Source organism: Anomalospiza imberbis, chromosome 7 (assembly GCF_031753505.1).
Source record: "Anomalospiza imberbis isolate Cuckoo-Finch-1a 21T00152 chromosome 7, ASM3175350v1, whole genome shotgun sequence".
NCBI lineage: Eukaryota > Metazoa > Chordata > Aves > Passeriformes > Viduidae > Anomalospiza > Anomalospiza imberbis.
Genome location: NC_089687.1, coordinates 12115849 through 12140103, shown reverse-complemented (window position 1 = coordinate 12140103; position 24255 = coordinate 12115849). Strand labels below are relative to the sequence as shown.

Below are 24255 nucleotides of genomic sequence, written 5' to 3'. Positions count from 1 at the left end.
TGCCTGCAAATAATCCACACTCGGAGTGCTCTGCACATATCATTTGATGTGTGTAACACAGGGACGGTGCCAGGAGCACAGAAGCTAACTTGGAGCTTGGGGAAGTTTTCAATCGGTTTTGCCAGGGTTTCCCTCGGTGGGAAGGCACGGACGGCTTTCTCCTGCCCCCTCCTGGTGCAGCCCTCAAATGTGGCGCTGGAAAAATGGCTCCTTCATTTTCCAGGGGATTTGCAGCTGGCGTATATGGCAAAGTTGGTCTATTTTCGTGGCACGAAAAGGAAGCGTTATCATTATTTTTATTTTTTACTTCTTGGCATGGTAAATCCAGTTGAGCTCTGTGAAACGGAACTGATGCTGGGTCTGGTCAATGCCAGTCGAGTGGAAAGCAAAAGCTAGAGCATTTCAGGTTATGAACTAACGCCTTTCATCATGGCAGTACACCGCCTTGGGAAATATTTCTATATTTCTTTTTAGGCTGGTGTGATACTTAGCCATCCAAAGAATAATGTAGTGCAAATAATTTAAAGAAGATAGATAAGATCATGTAGTCCTCGACCAAATTCTTTATTCTTTACTCTAGGAGACAGCTACAAACCCAACATTTCTCCTGAAGAGTAAAATTTGGCAGTGGGTGCAATGCTCCCAGCCTGCACTTGAACAAAAGGCACTGCACTGCATGGAGGAACGGGGCTCTTGGGCAGTGCCCAGACTTCTCCTGGGGTCTGCAGCACCACTGTGTGCACAGACCAACGCAATCGTAGCTTTTGCTATGGGTACCCACCAGCAAAGCAGTAAAATCAAGGAATAGTGAGTCCAAATAGCTCCTTAAACCCTCACACTTAAACCCTTCAGCCTTTTGGATTGAGCACAAGTCTGAATACAGTTGAACACGAACTAAAACAGAGTTGCCTAAAAGTGGGCATCCTAAATCAGGGCTATCATTCTCTCTTCATATCTGCATTAACTTATTTCACTTTGTAAAATGATTATTGTTCACAAAACCAGAAAAAAGATTTTCAGGCCTTTTGATTACCTTATTTTGAAATAATTCTAAGATCTTCCTGTCTGTGGACTCAAAACTGTGTTCTGCTCTTGATGTAAGTTCTCTGGACATCAACATGTTTCTTAAAAAAAAAAAAAAAAAAAAGAAGAAAAAAAGAAGAAAAAAAAATCACAAACTTAGAGTTTTTTAATCACAGAAAAGAACTGATCAGTTTCTGACTGTTTAGTTAAGTATCTGTTCCCTTTTATTGCCTAACATTGAAGAGATTGAGTCTTCTGAATTTTCTAAGAATTTGGAAACAGATTTTATATATATATGTGTGTGTGTGTGTCTATGTATGTGTATGTATATATATATGTATTTATACATATATATTTTTTTATATGTGTGTTTGTGTCTATGTATATATATATATATATATATATATATATATATATATATATATATATATATGTAAGTATCAGCCAGCTGTGATTGTGCTGCATTTTCAGAGACTTTGTATTTCCTGGGAAGGTGTTGAACTTTGGTTGTCCAAAATGTTGGGAGCACTCTTTCTGCACAGCCATATCCCAGGCTGAGCTGAATTTGGTGCTCAAGAGGGTGTGGTTTCTTCAATATATGTGTTTGAAAAGCACATCTTGTAGCACTAATGACACAGATTTGTCTAACTTAAAAATAATACCTTTTTTTATAATGTATCTTGGCTGAGGAGTTTCCATGTGAAGTCAAGCAACTCAGCTCCCTTTCTGTACAGAGCTGGAGAAGGGTGGGTAACACTTTGTGGTGCTCATGTCTGTGTAGCTGTAGCATTGGGAAGGGGGAGACACAGAAAATCACATCATTTCTGCTAAACGAACAGTATCAGAGACTGGAAAAAGAGGTGGGACTTTCCATTTTCTTTTACTCAGGTCCAGTAGTCTTAAGGAGAAGAACAAAGCTTTGCAAAGAACAAAGCATGTCCAGTAGTCTTAAGGAGAAGCACAAAGCTTTCTCTGCCTGAATGTTGTTTTTTGGGGAAATTTCCAGAGAGTAATTCCTTCCAATGAGTTTCTCTGGACTTTTCCATTGCAGCTTGTATCTGGCCAGTTTTTTAAGGGCTGTGACTCTCTGATCCATTTTGATACTATCAGGATCCAGCAGTGTATCTGTTGAAGCTGAAATGCATAGAAAGGTCTGAACAAAGCCACAAAAATTTTGGGAGGTGAATCATTTGTTCACCACTCAGAAATTCTGTTATGGGTGGACTTTTGAAGAAAATTTTCCATAAATTTCTGTTTATATGCAACAGACCACAAAGACAAAACAATTTCAAATCAAACAAAACAGTTTAGTCAGACTGATGAAAATAACTTTTTTTTTTCCATAGTTCTTTTCATCAACAAACAGACATGAACTTCACTTCAGGGCAGTGTGAATGTTTTTTCTCCCTTCAAGTTCACCTGGCAAACTGAAAAATTAGTTATTTGTACAGGCCTGGTTGTGAATCATCTTGACTCAGATGTGTCCCTGCTGGGGAGGACACGTTAGCCCCTGCCACCTTTGCGTGGTGCTTTGAATTTTCAAGTTCACCATAATCCAATTTGGCCTCAGATGACCTGAAAAATACCATTTTTCAAAAAGCACTTGAACTGCTACAGGGCTTCAGGGCAGGTAAGTACTGAGATAGGTATTAGATAACCAGAACCTCAATTTCTGATCTCAGACACCGGGATAATGAAAAGCAGGCTGATGTGCCTTCTAGAGTAACTGAGCTAAAGGAGTTTGGTAACATCGCATAATGTAATGTTCAAATTTTCATCCTATTAGACCTTCTGCATAACAGAGGTCCTATCTATCCTCATTACCTTTAGCACCACAGCCATGACTTTTACTTGAACCATAGCACAGAAAGATAGCAGTAGGTGGGACCTCAGGAGGTAATCTAGTCCTATCCCTCCCTAAGCAGAATCAGTGTGATAGAATAGAATAGACTATTCCAGTTGAAAGGGACCTATGGTGATCATCTAGTCCAGCTGCCCAACCAGTGTGGAGCTGATCCTTGTGGGTTCCTCCCAGCCCAGAATGCTCTGTGATTCTGTGACCGAAGTTAAAGCCTCTTAAGGACATTGTCCAAATACCCCTTAAACGCTGACAGGCTCGGGGCATCGACCACCTCTCTAGGAAGCCTGTTCCAGTGTTTGACCTCCCCCTTGGTAAAGAATTGCTTCATAATGTCCTGTCAAAACCTCCTCTTAGAATAAGTTTGAAGCCTTCCCAAGTATGCTATCACTGGATCTCAGGGAGAAGGGATCAGCACCTCTCTCTCTGCTTCCCTTCCTCAGGAAGCTGTACAGAGCTACAAGGTTGCTCCTTAGCCCCCTTTTCTCCAAGGAGCTGAAAGTGTTTGTGTAAAGAAGTCTTAAAAACTTCAAAGATTCTACAACTTCCAGAAAATTAGTCTGCAATGCTTAAAACTAGAAACAGTTATTTTTCTGTCTCACATTTGGGGGTTTTTTTTTCCATTTTTTTCAGTTTAAAAAATTTATTTTTAAAAATCCACCCTTGATGTACAGTTGTTAGAGTTGTAGTACCATCAGCATGTCCAGTGGTTAATTAGTGGTCATTTTGTTACTAATTTTTAGCTCACGTTCAAGTTTGGTTTAAAAATCTTTTCCTCTACTAGATTGCATTGCTCTACCAGATTAGAGGTAACTTTCTTGCAGATATCCAGAGATTCTGCACTCAGAGAAGACCATGCAGTCATCATATTTTCTCTCCCACATGTCACAGACTTTTATATTTTGTGCTGTTACCCAATACTTTGCATCTGAATTAAGCATAGCTTTTATTTTGGCTAAAATATATTTTCTGGAAAAGCATCTAATTTTGATATGAATACATCAGGAAATGGATAATCAATCATTTCCTTTAGAAGTTTTTCACAGTGGTTAATCGCTGTCACTGTTTGAAAAATTGGGACCGTTTTGAATTTCTGATTTCAACTTCCAGTTACCGGTTCTCATTATGCTTTTCTCTGCCAGATGTAAGAACCCTTTAGTATCCAGTAAGCTCTTTTCTGGAAGTAACTACATAGTGTAATCAAGACATCACTCATCTTTTTCTTCACAGTAAACTCAGTAGATGGGTCTTTAAATCTCTCACAGTCAGGTGTCTCCTTCATTCATCAGGTCAGTCTAACACTTGCTCTTTCTTGCTATTTCAGTTGTTCACAGAGGTTGGTAAAAACTGGACCAGACTTCTGTGAGATGTACTGTGAGAAGATAGAAACACATTACTGCTTGCTGCTCTCTTGTTTGTGGGTACATGGATGATGGAAACAACCTGTCCTTTTTTATAGACTTTCTGGAATTAGTATTTTCATGGGATGTTATTTGCCCACCGTGATTCCCAAACCATTCTCCAGAATCACAGCTTTCCAGGATCCAGGGTCTTGTCAGGTTATTTTGCTCTCTGCCTTATAGATCAGCTTTGTACTTGACTGCATTTTGTTCAAATGGGCTCCCTTTAACAAGTGACCCAAAATACTCTCAGCATTAGTATTTTCTCCTCATCGTTATTTACCAGGCTGCTAATATTTGTGTCAGCCATCTGTCTATCAGTGCTGACTTTATATTCCCTTGCAGAGCATCAGTGAAAACGCTGAATAGCACCAAGTATACTTCAAAGCCCTGCGGAAAGCCAGTAAAGAATCCTCATTTGATGATGATCTGATTGACGCAGCTGGGTTTTGAGTTATGCTAAATAGCCATGTCTTAGCCATTTAACATAAGTTTCCTTCATGTTATATAGTGTTTATCTAGTAAGTATGTCATGCACTAAGTCTAAAGCCTCGAGAAAGCCTGCTACATCTGTACAGTTGGCTTTTTTTTTTGCAGGCAGAACATGAAACCAGTTTTATTTGAGCTGTTTTCCATAAACCCACATTGACTGGCAGTAATTAAAATCTTGTTCTTTCATGTTTTAGCAGTTCAGTCCTGTCTCAGTTTTTCCACTCTTTTACGTGGGATTGATGTGAGGTTAGCTGCTCAATAACTCCCCTGTAATTGCACTTGGTTTCCTGTTCTCCCTCTCTCCCCTTTTCTCTCTTTATCTCTATCTCACACTTGCTTTTTTTTTCCCTCCAGGTTACTACCCTGCTTCCAGTCACCTGGAATCCCTCTGATATTAAAATGTATTAAAAATTAACATTAGCAAGCCAGAGTTCTCCTCAGTCAAATATTTTAGGACCCCTGGGTGTTATTTATCCAGGCCTGCTGATTTAAAAATGTTTATCTCTACTGGATGATGTTTAACATCCTGCTTATTTCCTAATGGGCTGGAAAATACTTCTTCAACCTTGCTCTCATATAAACACCATCAAGATATTACTTTTCAAAATACCAAATGGAAAAAGTTATTGAACATGTCTGGCTTTTTGTATTGTTGTTCACAATTATACTATATGCAATTCAAATACTCCTCAAAAAATCCTGCTCAGCATTGCCATGGGCTAGTTCTTCACAATCTTTTTATTTTCCAATATAATTTTTACTTCGCTTCAGTCCGTTGCTTTATTTTCCCTATTTGTTGAATATTTAAAACACTTTTAGTTTATCACTGGAGTAGTCGAGCCTTAGCCAGTCTGTCCTTGATGATGCTGATGGACTGACTATTCTGAAAGAACTTCTGATTTCCATTCATGTTTTCCTCTCTGATTTCTTCCTCCCACACACTGTTTTCTCATAATTTTCCTCAGCTGGAGGATATTAACCATTGGGAAGTACCAGCTACAATTGTCTTAATTTTGTCCACTTTTAATTACCAGCTCTTAGGATAATGTTACTTGCCAGCTGTACGACTGCTACATTCTCTGTTAATCAGAATGAGTTGCAAAATGAGTAGTTGATGTTGGATGCAGTATCTTTTCCTGATATAAATGCGTAAGCACAGGTTGTCATCCCATCACTTCCTCACTCTCTTTTGGATGAACTGCATTGCACCCAGGGTTAATGAGATCATTAAGATTTCTCCAGAACCACGGGTCAGGTCTGGGAAGCATGCACTGGATTCAGGCCTGAACCTCACCTTCTCCGGAGGATAACAGACATCAGGCTTTGCTTTTCGTTTTGGCCTTATCTCACATTTGGTTCATTCCTCTCTGCCTAAATTGCTCCATATTCTGATGCCTTCCTCAGGGCTCGCTGCTGCAGATGGTGTATTTATATTAACTTAAAGATTGCATTCCATTCCATCTTTCAAATGAGATTAATATATTTTTCAGGCCATTGTGGTTACCCGACCTGACCTCCCATAAACGCAGCCTATAATTCTTCACCCAGATTCCAGCATCTGGTCCTATAACTCATACTTGAAACACAGCATGTCTTTTTTAGAAATGCATCTCGTGGACACGTAAAGCCTCTGTAATTTGGATATTTTTCCTTATTTAGAGTAAAATCCAGTCTCTTGACGATGTATAAACATCACACTACCTATGGCTGTAAGTATGCAACAGTGTCATACTTCTAACTGTGTTTCCATACCTGTCTTCTACCTATCTAAAATACTGCCCTTTGTTTCTTCCAAGTGGATGTTGTTCTAGCCATGAGGATGGGATCTGGAAGTAACTGAGAGTTACAGATGCTTAATGAAAGATGCATGATAAAAACCAAAATAATCTAATTATTCATGGTGCCAAACTTCTTAGACACATGTGCAGGGCTTGATTGTCTGTATCTTTGATTGATATGTGTTACATTTCTGTAATGTCTTTCAAATGAGGATGGAGATACAGCTGCTGGAATTAGAAGGGCATTGTCATTTGCTCTGTGAAATGGACACACGTTTTTATATATATGATTAGTGTCAGAAAACAGGAACTGGAGCAGAGTGTTCAACATCTTTGCCAGTACTCTTGGGGTTTACACTTATTTTTTATTTCATTTAATTTCTTTTTCTGTGATGAGATTTTACACTGAACCCTAATATACTCCTGCAGAATGGCATTCTCCTGGGCCTATTTGAAATTCTTGATCTTTTCTGCATCTGTTTAAATCCTGTGTTCATGCACGTACAGTACAAGGTCAACCCTTTTGTTTGTTATTTTTATGGAGTTTAAAGAAAGTCCAAATACCTGACCGAGGTACCTGTCTGGAGCAGCCTTGTGACAGTTGCAAAATCTTCAGGCTCGAAGAGTCACATGATTAAGTGTTTCTTGAGGAACAGAGGGAACCATAAAATCAGGGGCGCACTTCGCAGCTAACGGGCAATTTGGGCTGGCTCCCCACCCATCAGAATGCAGAAGGTGGTTTGAGAGTTGCCTGCTCAAAGGAAACCAGCCAAGAGTATATTGCCGAGCTCCAAGAGTATATTGTCGTGCTCCAAACAGAGCCCTGCGTAGAGGGAGGTTAAGAGCTCACAAAAAAACCACAAAGCTTAGCTCTTCCTTAGGTTTATCACCTTCAAGTTCAATCTTACCCCACAGCATAACTGACCAGCTTCAGAAGACCAAAGGCTACGGAAGTAAAGGTGATCTGACAAGAATATTTGGGGTTATTTCTGCAGAGTCTGGGACTGGCACTTTCTAACTCAATATTGAACTGAGACTTCAGTGTTATTAGAGATGTCAAACTCCTAGGGGGTTGTTGCTGATCTCAAACACAAAGCCAGACTGCCTGGTGTGCAACTGTCTGCACTGCTAAAATCCCAAGAACTTGCTTATGAAAGGTCTAGTTTTGGAATAGCTACAGTTAGCCCTGAAATAATAATTACTTTCCATTTTTATCTGCTTGGGTTTTTTTTGTTTTCTTCCCAAAAGATAAACTCCCTTCAGACGTTTGAAGGGATTTTGTTATATTTCTGCTACATTTTATTGGTGTGAATCTTTGGGGAGAGGCTGATGTCTAAAGGAAATTTATTATTAAGAACTAACCATACTGTTTCCCAGCAGTGAGCTTGTTACTGACACATCTTCATCTAAACTCTGTAATTGGTAATTATGTTTGTCTGACCTACATTCTTCTGCGTAATTGTACTGAGATATGGTATCTTTCAATTCCTGTGTAAAAATGTCCACACTAGTTGTGAAGTGTTGCTGGGCAGAAGCTTTCACCCTCAAAAGGCAGTAGTATTTTTGTGGTGGAGGATGCCTTTTTTTAAAAGTGCATGTAGCACTAAAATCCTACGGGGGTAAAAAGCAATGTTGAAATAAGTTAGATATAATGACATGATTTTTCAGAACCTAGGAAACTAATGGTCAATTAAGTCCCAGTGGAGGGTGTGTATTAGCTTCCTAATTTGTTTTGGATCCATGACTGGAATGTATACGCACATGCTATTCAGTCCGGAGCATTCATGTGAAAGATCCTTTGGGTAATTTAACAGCTACAAATGGTACTTCCATCTAAAATTGTTAGTGTGTTGTGTTTCTGCACCAATTGAGCCTTCAGTAACAGATCTGATGATCAGGTTAGAAAATTCCCTCTCCTATTGATTTTATCATCAAAAGAAGGAAAATTCAGATTCCTTATAAGGTTCTTCAGTGAATAAAAAGCCTTCCTTTCCACTTAACAAAAAAAAAAAAATCCCATAAATATCATGGGAAATATCTCTCCTAGTGCTTCACCTCAGAAGTTTTTCAACATTTTACACCCATGAAGACTGGAGGAGCTAGTGGATTATTAGCATTTCCCAGTATGTGGACCAGATAATTCGACCAAAAACCTTGTTTCTGAGCCTTTCACTCCCTGGCTTATTGACCCAAAAGTTTTTCATCTGTTCCTTAGGGGCTGCTGAGAATTCTGATATTTTCTCCATCTGTTTCTCGAAATTTCCCTTGTGAGCACTCGGCATGTTTCCCTGTTCCTTCCAGATGACCCTCTCTCGCTGTTCCCACAGGGTGTCATAAACTCCATGACTCCTTCCAAGAAACGTTAAGGTGAGTCTCATTTTATTTATTGTGCTGAGTAATGCCATTAACACATTCCAAATTGATCCATCAAAGAAATCAGCCTGGAGAGCCTGCTCAGTGAGCAGCTTCAGGTCAAATATTTAGGTGGGGCACTGCCTCTCACCTGAGCACTCTGTGAAGTTGTTATTGAAGTGTATCACCCAAAATACCCCTTTGGACTCTGCTGGAGTTGCTGGTCTGTTCCATGAAGTCAACCAGCTGCTCCTTTTAGAGCACCCCTCTGAAATGTGAGCACAGGACAGGGAAATTGTTGTCCCACCGGATCATTCATCTGGAACAGACATTATTAATAAAGGGTGATAGACTTCCCATTGATTTGGGATGAAGGGATGTCCATTTTATGGGTAGTTTGTTTTATCATGTTTTGAGCCCAGTGCTGAGCCCCTGAGCACAGCCTGGCAGAGGCTGAATCTTGCTTTAGGGGAAGTGCACAATGTTGACACTTCCAATGGCTGCAATGAATGCAATCTCTTTGTCTGAGGGAAACCAAAGTAAAAAAAAAATACCCAGAATCAGATCTCTCCTTGTGATGTATTAGAAATATGAAAGCTGCCGTCTGGAGCTTCTCATAAGTTGCTTATTTGTCCTCAAGCTGTCTGTGGAGGACAAGAAACAGATATTTGTTCTCTAAAAACCCAAAGAGGTTAATTTAACAAAAAGTTATACTAAAACTATTTCTCCTTACATATTTTGCTAGGTGACTTCAATGAAACTCTGTTGTTCCTCTTGATCCTGTCCTCTTCCATCTGTGCATCCACCTTGGTCTGCACATACCATAATGTTTCATGATCCACCGTTTGGGAGAGGGGGGAGCAACCCTAACAGGAGTCCCAGCCGCAGGAATGCTGGGCAAGCTGGAAGCCTGGCACACAGGGGAGAATGGGAAGAACAAGTCCACAGAATGACAGTGTTCCTGGTTACCAGGGAAACAATCCTAAACTGGAGCTTTTTTTTTTCAATCAGAATATTTGTTTTCATCTGAAATATTTTGATAAGGGGTTTCATTTTTGATTTTAAATGAATAATTTTCACAGGAATGTCTGTTTTTAAATTCTTAACCTTTTTCAAAAATCAGTATTTATAACATACAGATTTCATTTAGAAAAAATATGGGGAGCTAAGTCATCGTCATCTTTTCGTAAACATCTAACCTTGTGCACAACTTCATAGAAATGCAGAAATCATTGATGCAGCTGGAGGGACTTAGAGGGGTCCACTGGTACAGAACAGGATCAACCACACCTGAATTTCCCCCACCAGGTATTTGTTTAACATGCTTGCAGGGAAGCTGCCATTGTGGAGATTCCTCAGTCAACTTAGGCTTCCCTACCCCCACAGTTAGTAAATTTTTTCTGATATCAATCTAATCTTTGTCACAATTTTAAAACAGTTAAACATAAATGTTGACTTCCCTTTGCAAAGCAATCTTTTGTATGTTTGCAGACCATTATGTATGCTCTGCCTCTTCCAAGTACAGTAATGTCAACATTACTTTCCTGGTCAGAGGTCTATAAATCCATGACCTCTCATGCTAGTTCTCTTCATGCTGTGTATCTTTCTGAAAGTGTCATGCCCACAGCTCACATCAATGAGCTGTTTTATCCCAGCATGCACATTTCTGATTGCAGAAAGGATCCTACTTTTTAAGCAATATCTGCATCTTTTCCTTTGAGCTGAACAGATATCTCACTATATCCAAAACTGTGTGTTTAAACATATTTTACCCTTCATGCCTATATAACAACAATATTTTGACAATGTAATTCGTCAGTAGCATCCTCCTGTTAAGAGCTATCATCTATAATCTGAAGAAGTGATACAAATCTTAAGTACTCATAGCCCTCTTGACTTGTTCATCGAAGATGATCTTACGTAGCCTTCACACCTGCCATTTCTCTGGCATTTTCCTCCACAGTATCCATTTGATGCTCATTAGGTTTTCAAGTTATTTTCCCAGCTTTTTAACTATGTGTGCAATCTTGTATTCTAAATAGGGTTGTTTATGCCCCATGTGTTTCAGTGAGTATTTTGGTAACAGTACACAAGCAGGCGATATATTTGTCCTACACATCTTTGTCCCAGCATTCTGCAGTTCCTTCCCACTCGTGCCTGAAAATTGGAGTACACTGTTTTTTTTCCTTCATCTCATCATTGTTGTTGTATTTTTTTTACCCTCTAGCATTTTTAGAACATAACATATTTTCATGTAAGTAGTGTTAATTATGTAACAGTAATTTATCTCAGATAAGATCTTTTATTTTTGTTTCAATTTGGCAATTAGAATGCAGAAAATTTCATGCTTTGAACCCTGCCTTTTATGTCAAGTTGTCTGCCCACAACTGATGAGTATAAGTATCTTATTTGCTTCAGAAAAGGAAGTGAAAAAAGTACCATCTGCAAATTTATTGGGAATTTAAATATCTTGGAGGTATGGCTGAAGAAATAGATCAGGGAGTAGTCAGAGCTGTTTTGTAATACTGACCACAGAGTACTTTAATTCAGCATCCTAAGAATCATTATCAAAGGGCATCAGGAATAAATGAAGATATTGCTTCAGACATGAGGTTAAAGCAACTGGCCAGTGTTTGATGCAGAGAGAACTGCATAGGAGGGAACCTAAATGAACCTTTTTTGCTCAGGCATCACAATTTACTGGGGTTCTTTGAAGAGGTCAGCAAGTATGTGGATAAGGGAGAGCCAATACATACAGGCTACCTGGATGTCTAAAAACTATTTATAATGCTTTTGTGGGAACTGAATAATGGTTGGAGAAGAGGAAGGACTGTTGCATGAATTAAAATACCTTAAAATGTGTAAAATAACAGAGTAAATGGCAACTCTCAAAGTGGACATCTACAGGGATATGTCGAAATGTGAATGGCAAGTTTCACAGTTGAATACTGCACAGATCTGTTTTAACCTCTTATCTTATAAACATCCCTGGGTTCTAATTTAGTCAGTGCACCACTTGCTTGATCTAGGACTCTTGACTGAATGGTAAGTCTTACCTCACATGTCCTAAATATGTTGCTTCCACTTGAACTCCTTCTTTAAAGTGACTTCATAAAGATGGTGTTTTTTAGGGAACCAAAACCAGTAGGGACTCAGTGCTCTACTGCTTTGTTAGGAATTTGAAGTTCTAACTTCAGTATCAATTACAGCAGACAATTTAGTGCTGGGTACACAGAGAAATTTGGTCTAATATTCCCTGGCTGCCTTCCTGCAAATCTGGGTGTTGATGCTGTGTCATCTTAAGACACGGATTTTGTATTATCCTTAGGAGATCTTACTGTGTTGGTACAGAGAAAGCACACTAGGTTTCCCAGTAATACTAGGATATCTGTAGTGCTCTGCTTTATTCTTTTAATCTTATGGAAAGCATCTCTAGATATTCATCTATCTCTCACCATCCCTCAGTATACCTTAGTGACAGAATTATCATAATCACAGACCCTGATTTAGGAATTCTTCCCATGTTGGTAGAACAACGTAAGTCCCATGTTCTCTATGAACTGCCATGGCACTGCTGTGCTATGGAGGATGTTACTCACTGCACTGTATCTATTGCTGGCAGATTTGACTGTCCTCATCAAACCAATCAGCTGACAAATAGAATGTATTGCCTTGAACGTCAGAGTAGATTTTTCTAACTAGGTCTAGCTACTGAGCATATGCAGGAGCCAGAATAGCAGTTGCCTGCCTTTATTTCATCCTCCTCCTCTGACAAAGCTAAACTAGCTGATGCTCCCTACCCAACATGATCCTTCAGGCCTTTTAGCATCCTCTATTCAAACAACTCTAACTCTCATAAAGAGAAGTTGCAGCTTTTTCAAGCTTGCTGGGAGCAGATGGTGGAGAGGAATTACCCAGGGTGGGAAGACCCTTGCACATGTATGAGTCAATAGATGTCATGCATTACCAAGAAATATCACCTCTAGATATCTTCAAATTTCTAGACCTTGAACAACCACAGAACGGCATTCTCATGATACTCTAGGCTGTACATCTAGAAAGCAGTATAACTTCATCAGTGTCCACTAAAGCAGAGTCTTTTAAACTGTCACTTTGAAATGCTACCATTGCTGGCTCTCTGCTGATCTGCAGCAGAGCTCCTTGGTGTACAGAAAGTCCTGATGACACAGAGCCCTAATGACCGTCAATCCTACACCCAGGCAGTGGCAGATCTAGCTCAGCAAGGCAGACTTTTGTTTTGGGACCTGAGTGTTTCAGAGAGGGGGACACTTCTCAGGGTTACACAGTGCTAAGGGACATGAGTGCACCATAGTGCTGTGAGTAATGCATCTATTCACATGGCCAGGCTTAAATCAGTCACCAGGTTTGGGCTGAGCAAAGAGAATTTCTACAGCAGGTACCAACACCCATTTCTGCTTCCTATAGTTTTGTCCTTTTCTGTAGCATGGTGCACGGTCCATTTCCCAAGGATTGTACATTCCAAATCTTGTCCACTGTATCCTCCTATATTAAGTGGCCAAATAACAGTTATCAGCATTACTAATCTGAGATCACCCACTCAGTTTCACCTACAAATGCCCATGAGTCACAGTGAACTACCCCCCACCCCCAACAAGCTGTGCCATTAATTTGTCCTGTATTTGTCATCTTGCATGGTCCAGTCTTGAAGTTTTAGATCTTCAATGAGAAAGTTTAAATTGGATTTTGAGAGCTGGTTTGTGATTAGAGATGTCTAGGGCTGGGAGTAAAGGAGAAACGTATTTCTTTCCTTACTTGCCTTTCATGTACCGTGGCAGGGACTGTAGAAACCTGGTCCTGATGACCCAGCTACAATGTTCCAATTCACTTTTTCCTCTCCCTTGAAGGACTGTAGCACTTCAGCAAAAGGTAAATAACCCTTTTTCCTCTGACCCAGAAATACTTATATGAGTCATAATGTTCTAAATGTGCCTGTTGGTGTAAAACTACATGCTGATGTGAAATCCTTCTTTGGCTTTCAAGGTTGTTTCAGAACAAAGTGGATTATAATTCTTCACAAATATTTTACTTTATTGTCCTTAGAACTGGGGAGGAAGGGACCTATATGTGGTTTTATTAGAGCAAATTTCTGACTGTTTATTTCCAGTCTTGTAACTGTGCTCTGATGAGGAAAAGAAGGGGAGATGTGGAAAGGAGACTGCAGAGATTTAAGCAATTCTGACAAGGACAGGAAAGAAAACAGTGTTTCTAGAGAATCTCTGTCTCCTAAATTTCTCTGTAGTGCCTACTGGACCATCTGTAATCACCACAGAGCAGGATCTTCAGAGCTATTGGAGAGGCCACTGAGACTTGAAGTCTTTTATAATTTGTCTTCCTGAGCCAGAGATACCTCTCAAGTATCTACATTTTATTCAGAATAAGGTTATTCTGACTCAGTTAAGCAAAGGGAATTCACCTTCTAATGAACTCAGGTGGACACAACACCATAGCTAAAACTTATCTTAAAACTTCAAATTCCTTGAAACAAACTCTTTTGTGAGTGGAATTAGAGTAGGAGAGAAGGAGGCAGACCAAACTGAACAATTGCTGGGAATATGAAAATTATATAGGGCCAATAATGTGTTTATCATAAAGAAGAGCTGGCTAAAAGCTGTGGGAGGACAGTGACAGCTTGCCAGGTTTTCTTGTGGGTTTTTTTTTAATCACTATTTTAAAGTTTCAGAAAAATTATCTGTTCTACAGAAATAATGATTTTATACACTCTAAAATATATGGTAGCCAGCATAGTTTCTTGCAGCTCTGGAGGTGTTGCTCTTTCTGTTTCTGGAGAAGCTGTGACCCTGCAGGTCTCAGGTGAAACCCCTCTGTAAGTTCAAACAGTCTGCCCCACGTGGGCTTTACAGAGTTGGGAGATGCTTAGTTAGTTTTGGCAGCCTAGATCTGAACCTTGAGTGACTGCAGGAGGGGAGGAGGGGAGTAGAGACGCCAAATGGCTCTGTCATAATTATTCAGGAGGTATTTGAGGTAGTGCCGTGGACTGTATTGCTTTGTGTTCCACGTTTGTAAGCAAAGCCATGGAAGACAAGAGATCCTCATCCTGCTGCAGATCTAAACTGGAGTTGTGAGTACAGGTAAGCAAAGTGTGAGGCAATCCTCAGTGCACCAAGATATCAGGACTACAGAAACAATTGGATCATGACAGACCTCAAAAATTGCAGGCAACCATGTTAACATACATGAAGGTTTCAAAGGTCCATACGTGCCTCTTTCTCCTGTATCAAAATCCATCTCACAGGCCATAAAATACTGTCAGAAACTTAAGAGCAATAGCAAAGGGTGTGAAACAAACTAGAACATGTTTCTGGGTAAGATCAAGAAAGAGACAATTCTGCTGATGTCCAAGGACCCTGTGATGGCCAGAAATCTCCATTGGAGAAAACTCACTAACAGCTCCTGGGAAGCAGATTATAGTCCAGAGTACAGAGAGGGAGGGGAATCAGCAGCAACCCTCCCAAAGAAGTTTCCTCCACATTCAAATATGGTTGTCAGCTTGAAATTTGGGTCTGTGCATGGATACCCTGACCATGAACCAGATTTAGCAGTTGAGAAGAGAGCAGTACAGGATGTTAATGATCTGCTACAGGCATGAAGCAGAGATGAAGAGATCCTGCTTCCTAATTCTTCTGCTGATTTTATAGAACAGTGAATTGAAGAAGAAAAGGGAAACACTGATCATAGAGAGCCTTGAATTGTGCTTGCACCTGAAGGTGCAGGGATCTGGGTTTTGCTATAGATGAATGATCATTAGAAAAGATGTTTTTGAGCCAAGATCAAACAGAAGGGCTGTAAGCAGCAAGAGCAGTGAGATTGTTTTTTTCCTTGCAACTGTTTTTGTGCATACTGTAACTGCTGTACATTGGTGCCATCTACTGCCTGGCTGGGGCTGTCCCTGCCTGGATCTCTGAGGGCATCACCAGAGATAGGTTTAGCAAAAGTGCAACAAAGGTAGAAAAAGCTTTACTCTGTTGATGCCCTGACATAGCCAGAAAAATCTTAACTGCAGTGATTTAAAGAGAACAGAGCAACAGAGCTGTTAACCAGTGATACAGCTCACTTGTCTTGGAGGTAGGACAGAAACCATGGGTAAGCATCTCTTTGGCCTGGAGGAAACATAAGGGAATCAGCTGGATTCCTTAATTATGTCCATGTACCATGGCAAAATAAGTCTCATCTGATCCCATACAGATGCCAACAGCAGTGAGACACTCTGAGAGACAGGGGATGAGATCTTGCAGCTTTCACAATGCTGATGGTACATGGCTGCTTCCCTGGGGTCAAAACAGAGGTTCATGTGCGTCCGTGCCAGGAGACTGGCACTAGACCATAGCCCCCAGCTCACACCCAGCAGCCACTGTGATTGTCACCAGGAGCAGGCTGCTGTACATTTCTGAAACTCCTCTTTGCATGCCAGGGCCTCTCTGTAGCCCATGTCTCTCTTTAATGTCATTACCATAACCCACTCGTAAAGCTTCCATGGTGATCCAGGAAGTTGCTGTTCACAGTGGCTGTAAAAATAATACATGTAGGGGGTGTTTCCAGCAGCTGGTCTGAGCTGTACAGCTCAGTTCACATCATCACAGCTAACTCAACTGAGGCTGCTCCACAAAACTTTGTCTGTAGAGAAGGTGGGAGGATGATCAAAGGTGAGAGAGATTTTGGTTGTTCATAGGGTTATGCTATCAGGGGACTGAATAATGAAGCAGCTCCTCACAAATGGCAGAGATTAGCTCCTTAAGTAACCATAGAAATTGTGAAATGTCTCTTAATTTGGCAAAATTATTCAGATTAAACTTCAGTAATCTGCATGTATCTTGAGCTGACCTATAGGATCCTTATTAAGAGCCTGTTTGCTGCCTCACATTCAGCAGCAGTGGTGTTTTCAGTGAGCAGTGGCATCTGACAAAAAATCCAAAAATTCTGGAAAGGACAGAGAGAAACAAAAAGAGAAGTTAAAAGTTTCCAGGACAAGAAGGGTCAGACCTAAGAGAATGGAAATTCAACAGGGTATGCTTGGTGCCTTGTATCCTCAGAAATTCTTAAAGAGGAATGCTTCATAAACTTCAAGGACTGTAAATATAAAATCTGAAATTAAATATCTTTATATCACATATTGGTGATGTCATTCACTGTCCAAAGAAGTGTCTGAGAGGATGAGAGGGTGACAATCAAATTACTCAGACACTCAGGTGTGCACTGCAGCATCCAAATCCTCAGGAATTGCTCAGGCTGGTAACAGTGCTCCCTTCAGGTGGGACAGCCACAGGGATTAGGAGCAGGACCTGGCATCCTTCCCTGGTAGAACAGGAAAAGGGTTCATGTTCCTCTCAGTCCAAGGCATTTGTTATTAGCCATCAAACTGGACATTTACAGGGCCCTTAGCACCACTGTGGTTAAGGGTTTCATCAATACACTGTGCCCTCTTTGGCAGTGTGCTCTCCTCCTTTCACAGGCAACAGCAGCCAAAATTCCAGTCCCAGGTTTGTGACCAGCCACCAAGCCAGTGCCCAGGCAGCAAGAGCACAACCAGCAGCAGTGGAAAAATGTCATCTTCCAATAGACCTGCCCAGAGGAAAAGGGGGAAGAGTACTTGAAGACAGACATGGTGTTTGCTTGACTCACAGTTCAAGGTGAAGTCTCATTTAATGACACAGGTGTCTGTTTACTTCATGACAGAGATTGTCTCAAATATTTTCAATCTGTGGGTAAATGCTGACTTTTCTAACATGTCATTCTGAAGCCTCGTTTGATCATTATGTTTACAAGGTAATCTCATAACCAAAGACTCTTTTAAGTGCTTGTGGAGTGCCTGAGTTCAAAAGGATCTGTCTTAGTTTTCTCTGCTTCAAATGAAAATCAATACCAAAGCCAGTTCCTATTCAGGGATAAAAACCTTTGTAGGTAAGAATGTATATATTTGTTATCATGGAAATTATAATTTAAAACTGCACAAATAAAAGGGGTTTCATTCTCTTCTTTAGAAATTATGGGAAATTACCTTTCTTAATAATTCGGTTTTATACAAACTGAACATAAAATCTTTCTGAGAATGTGAGAAAAAAGAACGAACATTTTCTCAGAGCTGCAAATCAGTGGAGACTGTCTTTCAGGAGAAGAAACTTGAGTTTCCCACTGGGAGCTGATCCCACATATGACTTTTAGGAAGACCAGCCATGGCCACCAACAGATACACCGTCAGAGCCAAACACAAGCCTTTGGGGGAGTGTGATCTGACAAGCAGCTGCCACTGCTGAAAACTTTCCTTGTAGACCCTGACATCTGGCTTCCTCAGCTGCCAAGCTTGGCCTCCTCCAAGGTGCCGCAGGAGACACATCACTGCAGCAGGTAGGAAACTGGGAGGACAAAGATCACAATTTGATGTGACTGGGAAGTAGGAGATGAGCTTGGCTGGATGTAAGGCACTCATTTGCATGGCCTTTGCAATACCTTTTATTTTCTACAGGTTTGTTCATGAGCTTGCAGTTCTATATGCATAAATTATTTTAGTAGACGGGAAAGGAAGGGAAAGGAGGAGAAAGGAAATGGGAAGGGTCACGCCAGAACTTTCAATCTATGTTTGTATGTTCAAAAGATTGATATAATTTGATGTGGCTTCAAACCAGAGCTCAAAATCCAGTGCCTTGCTGCATTGAAAAGGATCTGCACACCAGTATTAAAGGTGTCAGCAGAACAAAATTAAATGGGACAAATGCATTAGTGGTGAAGGTTAACAAGGTGGTGGTTTCTTGAACCACCCTGAATACTGTGGTGACTGGAGACTCTCCTGAGCTCAACATGGCAGTGTTCTGCTCCATGTCTGGAGCTGAGCTCCCTGTCAGTCTGCAATGGTTTCGTTTGACACACAGACCATGAGCACTTCAATCCTTTTTAAGGTGTAGGTGAGACCAAGCTGAGGCTTTTTCAGATACTGAGTAAGCCAAGGTCTCATTTCAGGAGGGGGTCACTTGAGACCTGAATGGTGAGACAGGGTGAAGGGAAGTTCATGTTGCTACCCTAGGTGTGACTGCAACGTCACAGTGAGAACAAGGTGTTTGTTTTCCCTGGCTTGCCAACTGCTCGTTGTACGGGGAAGGAGGAAAAGACCAAGATGAGTCACCCTCTGAAAGTAGGATTTCTTACTCCTTCCTCTGAAGAGTCTGTTCCCAGTGTGGGAGACAGGCTAGGTCACTGGTTTCAGAGAGGAAACTACTTTGAGTTGAGTCTTGGCACTGTGCAAATATCAGTTTTCAAAAGGGTTTAAATGGTTCTTTGCTTTATAATAATTTTTGCATATAATTGACTGAACTGTTTTGTTCAAAACTTGGCTCCTGCCTAGACCTCAGTGAGGAGGAAAAGTAATTGCCTGAGTTTAAATAGTCCCCTGTTTATAATCCAAACACTGCAGCATGGAACCATTGCATGAGAACTGGGAAGTAAACCTGACTACAAGCCAGCTCCTCACAAATGTGAAACAAATGTCAGCCTTTCATTATCCAAGACAAAATGTAAAGCAAACAGCTTCTGAGCTCATTCACTTTTTAACCTATCCCATTGAAGGATAGAGGTTTTCCTTGAAATGCAGAGGAGAATATTTACTATAAATATTTTAGAATGGTGAAATCATAGAATGGTTTGGGATGGAAAGGACCTCAAAGATCATCTAGTTTCAAGTCCCATGCCTTGGACAGGGACACCTTCCACTAGACCAGTTTGCTTAGTGCCCCATCCAGTCTGGCCTTGAACACTTCCACGGGTGGGGCATCCACAACGTCTCTGGGCAACTTGTGCCAATGTCTCGCAACACTCAGAGTGAAGAATTTCTTCTTCCAATCTAATTTAAATCTGCCCTGTTTCAGTTTAATGCCATTGCCCCTTGTCCTATCGCTCCATGACCTTTTAAAAAGTCTCTCTCCAGCTTTCTTGTAAACCTCCGTCAGTTACTGGAAGGCTGGCATAATGGGTCTTCAGCAAGCATTTTATATCCTGTATACAGTTAATGTTAAACAGTACCTTTTAATACCTACCACAAGATGGCAGAGTCGGACTGTGAACAATTACATTTTTGGGTCAACTAATAACTCTAAAACTTCAGGCTAAAAAAAGTCTTTGTATCCTGTAGAAAAACAAATAAATAAGAGCCAGTTATTAAAGAAACATCTTTCCATGGCATGGAATTGTGCATCTGTGTAATACCAATAGTAGCAAACAAACTGATCAGATCGGACTAGACCTGAAGTTGGATAATGAAATGTGGGCTCCCTCCTGAATACCTTGGCCACAGTGGAGGAGATTACCTGGATGATGAAGAGAACTGAGGAGTGATTTGGTGGTACCTCTTTGTTTTCCAGGACCAGGCAAAAGCCAGCCAGCAGCAACTGAAAGTTAATTCCAAAGATGCCAAAAATGCACGTGGTGCAAACAGCCATTGTTACCAATAAAGTTCCACAAATACATTTACCGTAAACAAAAAGTTGCGCACTTCTGGGGAAGTGCTGACCCTTACAGACTGTCTCTCCTAAGCAGCTCCCTCCAAAAATACTGTTAACCTACAGCTCCAGTAGTGTCTCCCTCACAAAAACGTTGCTGTCTTCAGCGGTATCCTGAGAATCAGATTTCCTGTGCTTCAAAATGGTGGTATGATCCTCAGGATGCTAATCACCAATGGAATGATACGGGATCCTATGGGAAAATTTGGCTCTATGCACATCTTGGGACTGCTCTGAATCCATGTGCAGTCTCCCTTAGCTGTGTGAATTTTTGTTGCTGGGTAGCTAGAAGGTGACTTGGGCTGTGCTCAGTTATCACATGGATGAAACTACATGGTGACTTTTAACCAAGTTCTGTCTGGTTCTGATGTAAATAGGCAAGAACACCCACACAAGTAATGTCATGAGCATCATACATGGAATAAACACGTTATATATTCATGTTATGCATTTATGACCAGATTCACTGTCTTTGGGAGGTTAAAATGCCGACAGAGGGTTGCTTATCCATGGAGAGCCTTGTCTGTGCAGCTCCCACTTTTCTAAAAGAGGTCGTTCCACTCTTGCCAGGCTTCACAAAGGTTTTTTTGCCATCTCAGTGCCTGGTTAAGGTGTAAATTTCACATTCCCACTAGGTGGCAGATTGTCATAGTTGAAATCCTGGTTCAGCTCCATTAATTGAGCATCGTCTGCTTGCCAGCTTTGTAGTTGAACTGTTTCATGTATGAATACATTGGAACAAGAATAGATATGGTGATGTTCTCTTCACCAATTTGTTTAGAATGTAACAAGTTTGTTTACTTATTGATTGATCTCACCTGAGCTCGGTCTGACATTGCAGTACCTACGCTGCAGGACACATGGTTCCTGAGAAATGATGGGCATACATCAGATGTACTTTGCATCTCCACAGGACCTACATTTTTTTCCTCTCTGAATGCTAAAGGAATGGAACATACTTTCTAAGAGCTGGTAGCTGTCCTGCTTCCATATTCCAGAGTTTTTCAATGCCTTTTTCCCTTGCAAGTGATGAACTCTTTTCATTTGGGCAGGTCCACAACTTCATGAAGTCCTACCAACAAAATCTGCAGTCCTGATGCTCCTGTGCTTGCATGAGGTTCTTCAGGTTCCAGTTCTGGCTTCAAAATTCAATGCAAACTCTTCTATAACTACCAGATTTTTCTTGTTTCACTCAAACACATAAATTGTTACAGACCTTTGTAAAGATAACCTTGACTCACAGGACACTTCATCTAGGTGCAGATTTTCTCTCCTGGAACTTGTTATTTATAACCTTAAGAAATTCTACTGGGGCTTGTGCTAGTGTCATGCACTGAGTTTAATGGATTTTTTTCCTGCCTTACTTTGGTGCAACATCGATGACAGTTGGTCCTGGTGACTTCTCCCTTACCCATGACTCCGTTTGCTACAGTGCTCTCCCAGCTCTGCAGTCTGTGCTGAGGAAGTAGATGAGCTGTTTAAGGATCAAGGTCTCTCCAGCTAAAACTGCAGCACAGATTTTCCCAACAGTGTTGGGGATTTAAGGTCCATTAGCCACTAAGCAGAAACTGGCACCTGAAATTTCACTTCTGAAGGAACATGTGTGAGCTTTGCATACAAAGGCAAATAACAAATTACACTTCTGGATGTGTTAACTTTGTCATGTGCTGTTGCTTCAGCAGTGAGGGCCTTTTAACAGTCCCAGAGAGGTGTGATGTACTCACACCTATCTGTATCTGTTTTCCTAATTCTAGTGCAAGTCTTTCAAACTTTCATTTGAGAAGATCAATGCTTCCTAAGAGGTTTTCAAGGGCGTGCAGCATTCTCCCACTTTCCTGTGACCTTGGCATCTCACAGAGTTGACTGGAGCCTGTTACACCTGTTGTAGTGTGGTAGCCTCAAACACATAAGGTCACACGATTTCTTTTTGAGAGGGGGAATGATGCCCCAAACTGGTAGGTCCTGGAAGGTGGTGACCTCACTTCTTCACACATCTAATTTGAATTACTCCTGTTGTGGTAGATTAGCACTGACTGGACACAATAATCAGGACACTTCTGGTGCCCCATGCTGCTGGGAGCTTCTTTGTCCTTGTTACATGGTAATCTTTTCCATGCATTTGCAGATGTCAAGTTGTCAAAGCAATTCCCTGGGTTTGTTTGTTCTTTCCCTACTACTAGTTTTTCAGTGTAAAAGTTGGATTTGCAGATCCAGCTCTGGAGGGAGGGTTTGGCTCTTCAGAGAGCTGTACAAGTCCAGCAAATACAGCCATGTGGAAATACTTCATTTCCTCCAGATATAGCCCTTCCTTCAGGCTCCCAGCCTGCTTCGAGCCCATTCCTGTTTGTGTCCATCTGCAATTTGCTGCAAGTCTTTTGTTGCCAAGTACTTTTTGACTGCACACAAACAGGAGGTCCCTAGAAACTATCTGACTTGATCTAATGGAAATCTGAAGACTGTGGCAATGAAAAGCCCAGTTATATGGCAGTGACAGTTTTTCTGTGCATAAAAAGCTTGTGACTAAAAGTCCAATACTTCATAGACTACAGAAGTGGGAGCTTTATATCATTTCCAGCTCACTAATAGTGTTGCCAACTCTCATGATTTTATCATGAGTCTCATGATATTCTTCCTAAAAGCTTAGTTTCTGAAGTCAGGCAATTACATGAGAATCTTTCTCTCTCTCTTTTTTAACATTCTTTTCTTAGCAGCAAGTTTCTAGCCCTGATGCTTTCAAGGGAGAAAGAAGGGAAAAAAAAAAACCAAACAGAGAAGGCTTTAAAAGATGACCAAGGTTTGTCCTGAAGACTCAAAAACACCAAGAATGCAAACCAAAAGAGGTACATAGATATTACTGTTTGCTTGCTTCTTTTTAATCTTGTGGGCTTTTTTTAATCCAGTCGTATGTCCAACTCATGATTTTTGAATGCCTGGGATTGGCAACTCTATTTTGACAGACCTAATGCCTATGTGTAGCACTGGAAGTCCTGTTATGGTATTTATTTTTAGAAAAGCTATTTTAGCTCATTTGGCACATTCTTTATAGCTTCATCTACCTCGTGTAGTTAGACTCATGGGGCCAGATCCTTTGCTGGAGCAAATTAGAGCAAGACCCGTGATTTAAACCATCTGGAGATCTAGCTCATGGTGCAGTCATCTGGCTTTACTGGCAAAGGGATACAAAATATAGTCCCAATAACATTTTTAAAAACTCCATAAACTGTGCCTAAACTAGTCTTCTGTCATTCTGGAGCAGATGTGGTTTATACAGAGAATGCAGGATGGAAAGCTTCAGAGGATTTTCTTGCTGCTTGTGTGAGTGCATTCCCATAGATCACTCTATCAGATCTTCCTGTCTTGGGTTTTGTACTCTCCCCATGCACTGTACCACAACTGAGCTGCTGCTTAAGCATGTCTGTGCTGGGTGCTGTAAAATCATCTTCACAAATGTGATTTCCATACAGGGAGATACCTACTGTGCTTCCTTCTCTTCATAACCTTTTACCCATTGCAGTGGAACCATGTAGCTTAGCATGAATGAAGGAGCCCCTCGGAGAGTAGCTCACATGGAAATGTCTTTGTGCTGGGCCCCCAAAACCCTCTGAGAGCTCAGACAAGGTCAGTGCTGCTCTGGATTTGGATTCCTCAAGGACCACAGAGGAGCTGCAGGAAGCGGTCTTGGTGACTCAGCTGATGGCAATCCCCCTGCTGGGTCAGCATTGAGACCATGCCCAGCATGACATGAGAAGGCAATGTTTGCTTCAACATCCTTCAGATAAAGTGCAAGGTGGGGTCTCTGACCATTTGTT

General features: G+C 40.9%; 1 protein-coding gene and 1 long non-coding RNA gene across 4 annotated transcripts in view; both read left to right on the top strand.

Annotated features, from left to right (window-relative positions):
- Nucleotides 1–15903, top strand: part of LOC137476944 (uncharacterized) — a 193795-nt gene extending 177892 nt beyond the window's left edge. Inside the window, exons 3-6 of the long non-coding RNA XR_011000739.1 lie at nucleotides 8853–8918; nucleotides 10122–10211; nucleotides 13721–13811; nucleotides 14050–15903. This is a non-coding gene — a long non-coding RNA (uncharacterized lncRNA). The remainder of the gene's footprint in view (nucleotides 1–8852; nucleotides 8919–10121; nucleotides 10212–13720; nucleotides 13812–14049) is intronic.
- A 1512-nt stretch (nucleotides 15904–17415) lies between these two features.
- Nucleotides 17416–24255, top strand: part of GLI2 (GLI family zinc finger 2) — a 204853-nt gene continuing 198013 nt past the window's right edge. For 2 of the 3 annotated variants that reach the window (XM_068195421.1, XM_068195423.1), the window contains exons 1-2: nucleotides 17416–17590; nucleotides 18123–18305. The gene's annotated coding sequence lies outside the window, so the exon portion shown is untranslated. Of the gene's footprint in view, nucleotides 17591–17993; nucleotides 18306–24255 lie in introns of those variants that run through there. The other variant, XM_068195422.1, reaches the window with a different exon arrangement.